At 42.7% G+C, this 7331-nt stretch overlaps 1 pseudogene; it reads right to left on the bottom strand.

The window, feature by feature from the left end:
- Positions 1–4848: 4848 nt before the first annotated feature.
- The window catches only part of LOC102816936, a 6491-nt pseudogene continuing 4008 nt past the window's right edge, over positions 4849–7331 (bottom strand).

Raw genomic sequence — 7331 nt, forward strand, 5'->3', positions numbered from 1 at the left:
TGTGTGAAAACTGCATGTACAAAGGGGGTCAGGGGAGGGATCAATGGAGAGAAATAATAGTAGACCCCAAAACACTTTTTCATTTACTTCTAAAGGTATATTTTGTTCTTTTTTTGTTTTTTATCATTCACTTTGCTGATTTTCCTGGTTTTCAAAGCTCTCTCTGAAAGAATCTACTGCCCCCATTACACTAATTGGCAATGTAAATATTTTAACAAACTCTGTGGGATTACTTTACCTCAGCTTTAGTTAAATGTGTAATTCAACACCACCAAGACAAATTGCATCACCTCAATACTTGATGCTTCTCAGCCTTGAATTAATTACATGGCAAAGAGTTTTGCAAAGTTTTGAAATTAGACATTAATTTATAATTATTAATTTATAATGCAGAACATGAGGCTGTAAATCTTTATGGGAGCAGAAAGTTTCATCTGTCTCCTGCGGAACAGCTGGTAGTTTCAAACTGCTGACCTTGAGGTTAGCAGCCCGACTTGTAGCCACTTTGCTACCAGACATTGCAAAGTCTAATTATATTGCTAGTAAGAACTTCACCCTGAATCATGTTTGCCTAAAAACTCTATTTCATGGTCATTCAATGGCATTTATACAATCTCTCCACACCCTTCTGACTATGTTAAAGGAGGCTTGTTTTGGAATGGAACGTGCAAAACTGACTTTGTGGATTTTTTCCGCCTCCTTCTCTTCTCTTCCTCATCCTTTCACCACCACCCAGAAAGGAGTATTCAATGGTATTTTCAGGGTTGGTGTCACTCAATGCAGTAACTCATGATGTCAGCCCACCCCAGGGACCTCCTCCTGTACCAGACCCTACAGATTTCTCACCAATATTATCATCAATACAATTGTAATTGCTTAAATGTAATGTTTCTTAGATTACATGAATACTAACAAAAAAAAATTTTTTTAAAAAATCTATCTACATTGAATGACAGCATTATTAGTTACATTATTAGTAACTGAGCAGAAACCTTTTTTTTTCTCCTTCGTTTCCTTTAATCACTACTTCATTCTCAAATAAGTTTTTGATGTAGGTTCACAAATACTAATTACCACAATACTGACAATCTGACAAAATCCGTGACTATTAAACATACTGGCAACAACAAAAACTGCATCAGGAACTTGTACACCAGAACAGATGAGCTGAGACCACAGCACATGATTCAAAGTGCCATTGTAATTGAGCAAAACAATGACAGCTCTGACCTAGAGGTCTCAAAAAGTAAATTAGCATAGAGCCTTGAAGATTGTATTGTTGTATGTAAACTGGGTTTATGAAAAACTGCTTTTGATGTTCTAACTAACAATAAAGATTTTGTTTAATGTTCTATTGTGAATTATGTGATAGTTTACACGGGAGAACATTAGTTTTACATTCATTCTATTGAATATCGTTTCATTGACATGGTTACAATCCCTGACATGCATCATCAGCCAACCAAAGGGATACACTACAAGCCTGCCCCCTGGTTGTCAGCACACAGCCCCTTTCCCTCTTTGGATCTAAAGTCCCCAGCTGCTTCATCTTTCCACGTCATCGTCTCTGCCTCCATCTCAAGCATCACTGCTTCTCTGGGTAGGGTCCTGCTCTCCACTCTTCTCCCTTGATGGTCCCAGGGACCTCCGCACCTAGACTGAAGAGTTAATCACTCCCTTCCTTGCTACAAAACATCTACCTCACAATCAGTCCAACCCTCACAATCAGGCCTGATAACAATTATTCACTATTGTATCACAAGAGCCCTGTCTGCATTTCCTTTCAACAGCCCTGCCTAGACAGATTGGATACTACTCAGTGGAGATTCTGCCTTCCTCCATGCCCTCTGGATCTAGGATCCCTCTTGAAAGCTTGTAAGCCAATCATTTCTTGCCTTTGTAGCCCCCCCCCCCCATTTTGGGTAGCCAATTTCCAAGTTGCCCATCCATGTCTACTCTGTGTGTGGAGGGGGTGGGAATGTTCCTTGCTGTAAAGATTTGTTCCCTCTTTTGAGCTACTGCATCCATAGGTGTAGGTCAAGTTCATCAAATTGTATCAGATTACTCTTTTTTCCCCTCTTCTTTCTTCTTCTAGTTGAGCTCTGATCATCCAGTCATTGAAGCTAGGCCAAGTGGGTATTATCTGCACATATGGGTGTTCTTGTTCATATGCCCTCTCTTCTTTTCAGCTGGATGCTTCACTCTCCACTCTAGTCCTCTGTGACTATGTCACTGACTCTGGGCCCAAGAGTCCCCCCCAGGTCTTGCCACACTGTTGGCCAACCAGGTCTCCACCCAGGTTCACAGGAGTCTATTGAATGTTGTAGGGCTTAGCTCACCGTTTCATTGCTGTTTTTCCCTCAGTGACGAGCGTGGTCACCAATCAGAACGTGTATTCCCATTGAGTCTTAGTCTTGGAAAGGGGTTTGCACTGAGGGGAATATAAGGATAGTTTTATAAAATAATAAATTCCTGCTGAAGCACTGCATAAAATTTCAGAGTCATTTTGATGTCACTCCTTCTGATAGTGTCAGCTGGTGTGGTCCACATCCCCCTTGTGATGCCACTAGTAGTATTTATGAAAATTTTTAGAATAAAAGAAATAATTTAGCAATTATAAACTAACCAATAATGGGAAAAAGTGCAATGGTTCCACGAGAATGTTTTGTTTACATTTGTTCTATGTTCCACTTCTAATTGCCCACACGTAGGGTAGTAAGTTATTCATTGGGCTCCTAACTGTAAAACCAGCACTTCAAAGCCACCAGCTGCTCTGTGAGATAAAGAATATGCTTTCTACTTCCTTAAAGATTTACAGTCTCAGAAACTCTATACAGGATTCCTGGCATGGTGCTACAGGATCAGCACTGGACTGTGAACCACAAAGTCAGCAGTTCAAACCGTAGGGTTGCTATGAGTGGGAAATGACTCAACAGCACTTAACATTAACAGCGAGTCGGAACCCACTGTATGGCATACAGTAGTAGCTTCTGGGCCTCAGGTTGCTTTCTTAGTTTTGACAAGATTCCTCATAGGAAACATGAGGCAGTGTGCTCAGCTCCTCCCATCCCTGGATGCCACTCTAAGGAATGCTACCCCCGGCCTGTGAGAACTGGGGTCTGAGACTCCCTCTTCAGTGACAGAATCAGACCCCTGGGTGGGTTAGTACCAAAAACGATCCAGGTAATTGCTGGTATGAGGCTTTTAATTATGGTAGATTTACTCATGTACCCCAGGAAGATAAGGTTCATTGATACAATTCAGGATCCTTATTCAAAGAAATCATATGCTTCTCATAAAGCAGTAGGTTTTCAGAAGTCATAGACACAGAATCTTTAATGTTGTTGCTGTCGTGAGAAATAATTTTTGTTGGTGTGGTCCGTCTTCAGGACTAAGGGATGTCTTGGTGGTAGCAGGCTAGCGTAACAAAAGCTCAGTGGAGGAGAAGAACTAGTTTGACCTGCTGTTGTTGTTATTGTTATGTGCCGTGGAGTCGGTTCTGACTCATAGTGACCCTGCACAGGGCTTCCAAGGCTGTAAATCTTTATGGGAGCAGAAAGCCTCAATCTTTCTCCCATGGAACAGCTGGTAGTTTTGAACGGCTGACCTTGTCACTATGTGACCAGGAACTTTTAAATAACAAGGAACTAGGAGAAGTTCATGGGGAAAGGGGGAAACTAACTGTAAATGAGAATGCTCCCATTAAGGACTAGTAGGTGACCTTGGGAGGAGATTGTGACCTTGTAATACCCAGTAGAAGAAGAACTGGAGGAGGGGCTTTTTCTTTCTTTCTTTTTTTTTCCAATAAAAATCAAATAGCTTTTAATTAAGACACACAGACTCATATTTCATAATTGGTAGTTGCTTTCTATATTCCATAGTTCACATGTAATGGCTTCAAGGACAACATTTGCATTTTGTTTTCTGGCTTTGGTATATTTTTGGAATTTGTGTCAGCAGAGTTTCCCCAAGTGCATAGTCCCCAAGACCCTGGCTCTCCAACACCGGTAATGGTGTGCTACATTTGACAATACACATGCCTATCTGCTGGGGTTCAGCCCTAGGCCTGTCACCCAAACAGGTTCCAGGTTATGTGCCAATTCCGAATAACTACAGGGACTGTGTAGAGTCGTGGTTGAGAGACAAGTCTGGCTTTCATTACATCAAGCCTTATGGCTTGATCAATTCGCCATACCTACTACAGGGGCCATGGTGACACCCATTAGAAATGTCCAGAATGGGGAAACTGGGGAAAGGGCTGCAGGCCAGTTATGGGATCAGAAAAGGACAAGGAGGGATGCCCATCCTTACCATCCACGGTGGTCCTCAGCAAGCCAGACAAAGAACTTGTGGGTAACGTCTCTAGGTCTTGGATGGGACAATTTAAGCCCCAACTAATGGGAGCCCAGAATGGTAAAGCTCACATCTGAAGGCAAAGATCACACCTGCATTAGCTCCTCACCCTCGGGAGTCAGTTTTATCTGGGCCAGGAGAGCTGGCTGGTTGTCCTCTGAGGCTTAAATGCAACTCAGAGAACTAGACATTTGTATGTGACACTTACACCAAAACAACTTTCATGCTGGATAAAACTTCCACAGCTTTCCAGTCCACTCTGAAAATGTTTATCTTCTATGGGCTACTTAGAAACCAATATTGGGTAAAAGGACAGCTAGCTTCCTTTAATTGAGTTCCAGAATGAAGAGACAGTCTCAAAAAGCACTCTTACAACAGAAAATACAAAGCCATGGGTAAAAGAATGTTTCTGGAAAATGTCTAAGGCACCAGACATAAGCCCAACTTTGTGTTTTGCTTCCCCTTGAGGCCAGGACATGACCTTAGGGTGGGAGGTTACTTGGTCAATCTGACTTTGGGGATGTCGTAATGCTCCATGAGTGTGTCCAGGTGTCTGTTGAAGTTATCCACCCTCTGCTTGCTTGTGGGTTTTAGACACTTTCTTAACGATCCTTTTCATTTGCCATTTCTCCTGCATCCTCTCTAAAACCACCTGGGCCTGGGTCCTCTTGTCCAGGCCGCGCCGCTTCTCCTCCTCGTTCTTTTTGTTCATTCCCATCACATCCAGAAGTTTCACCTTGTCTTTGTCCTTCTTTTTCTTTTTCCACTTGGTCACGCCAAGCTCTGCAATGCCTTTCAGTTTCAGGGGACCCTTCTGAACCTGCTTCGTAGGCTGCCATGGCACCTGCCAGCAATTTGTAGGTAAACTCAGTGGGGGCTTTTTCGAGACAGGGGAATAAAACTGTTTACAAGCCAGCCATGTGGCATGTCTGCCTGTGTCTACTGTGTTGGGCACTCAATTTTGCAAAATCAAATAAAACCTCTCTCATGTTAAAATGAGTACAGATTGGATTACTTGAGTGTTTGTTGTTATAGACAACATTTCTCACACTGTTAAGTGCCATTGAGTCAGTTCTGATCCATAGCGACCCATAGGATTTCTGAAGAGTGGCTGGTGAGCTTGAACCACTGACCTTGCAGATCAAACTGACCCTGAAGTTGAGTGCTTATCCTACAGGACCAAACCAGAGCTCCATACTGGGTAATAAAATCAAGTAACATTCTATTTTGAAGTGGCATTGCAGGGGAACTTTCTTTATTAGACTTGATTTGGGTTGCCTCTGATGGAAGAAAACACATACATTTTAGTATTAAGATTTTCATGAGAGGCTTCCAACCCATACCCATGGAACCTTTGTATGTGGCAGTGGCCAGATTCACAGAGGAAGAGGAAGAGTCAGAACAGAAACTCAGGAGAAGAATCCCAAGTAGGCAGGTCAACTTCCTGAATCAGCAGGAAGTAGCCAGGCAGAATGACGTCCTCTTTCCCTTAAAGAATTCAGGATCCTACTCTCTAAGCGGGGGTAGAATAGGAACATAACAGGCCAGTCTAACCTTACCCCAACACCTGGCATTTGAATCAACAATTCCAGGAAACTGAGCCCAGCACACCTACTGAGAAATAGAGCAGTGCTGGACCACCAAAAAGGTGCAAATGAAGAATATGTGCAACCTAGATCCTGTCACTACTCAGGAAAGGTAAACTTGAGGTAGATGAGCCAAAAACCCTAGCAAGAAGGAGAAAAATCAGAAAGCCAATGCCCTCTCTCACCCACAAGAGAGACGCTCACTTCTCCTATTCTGAGAAGTGTACTATTCACGGCTTAATATATCTGGCTTTACTACTTGCTGCTTTGTGTGCGTGTGTGTTATTTGTGCCAACCTCAAGTGGGTCTTGCTAGACCTGCATAAATCAAGTTATCAGGTAGTGGTTACAAATCGGGCTGCTAACCTCAGGGTCAGCAGTTCAAAACTACCAGCTTTTCCACAGGAGAAAGATGAGGCTTTCTGCTCCCATAAAGATTTACAGCCTCAGAAACCCTATGTAGGGTCACTATGAGTTGGAACTGACTCCAGGGCACATAACAACAACAACATCTTGGAGACTGTCCCAGATAGGACTTCAGGTTGGTGCTCTGGATGGTTAACTATTCTTTTGTTTTATATCCATTTCACCTTCCCCTAAACTATTTCCTTCCTTTTTGTATGTTGAAAGTGGTGAATGACAGATTGTAAGAGATTTACATGGGAGAATTTGTTCCCTCCTGGTCCAAAGAAAACGGTAGGATTGCATGAGTCTGAAGGGGGACTTTGCTCCCCTCCAGTATGAAGGATTACATGACAATTTCCTCCCTCTTGTGGGTTAATGCATCACATTGCAGTCATTTAAACTGAAAGGTCAGTGGTTGAAGCTAACCAGCTGTTCCTTGGAAACCCTACACAGGGTCACTATGGGTCGGAATCGACTCAACGGCACTTAACAACAACAACAACAACAACAACAATTGGAGATGTGGTGCAGAGTTCTGGCTGCAACCATGTAGGGGCCACATAGAAACTCCTATTTAGATAAGGATTTTACAGAATGAGCCACAGGCAGAAAACAAGGAAGTTTAGGTGTGTCTAGGGGCTGGTATGAATTGGTCACTCCCAGCATGTGCCCCTCTCCTTTCTGAGGGACAGTGAATACTGAGTCACATAAGAGACGGCAAATCAACTTTAGGGGTGAACCCAGAGGAAGTCCCCTCGCCTAAGCAGCACATTGAGACTCACAACACATAATCCCCAGCACAATGAGTGATTCTTTCAGATGAATCTGTCTTTTCTCTGGCAAGAGAAAAAAGACATCATTTTGCCTGATGCTGCTGTCAGTGACTAAATTTTGTACTCTTTGTGAGATCTTTCTTTAGATACTATCTCTCAGAAGCTAACTTCTGAGATAGATTTCTGCAAGACAAACGATTTGTTTATTTCAAATA

The sequence above is a fragment of the Chrysochloris asiatica genome, unplaced genomic scaffold (genome assembly GCF_000296735.1).
Source record: "Chrysochloris asiatica unplaced genomic scaffold, ChrAsi1.0 scaffold00172, whole genome shotgun sequence".
Lineage (NCBI taxonomy): Eukaryota > Metazoa > Chordata > Mammalia > Afrosoricida > Chrysochloridae > Chrysochloris > Chrysochloris asiatica.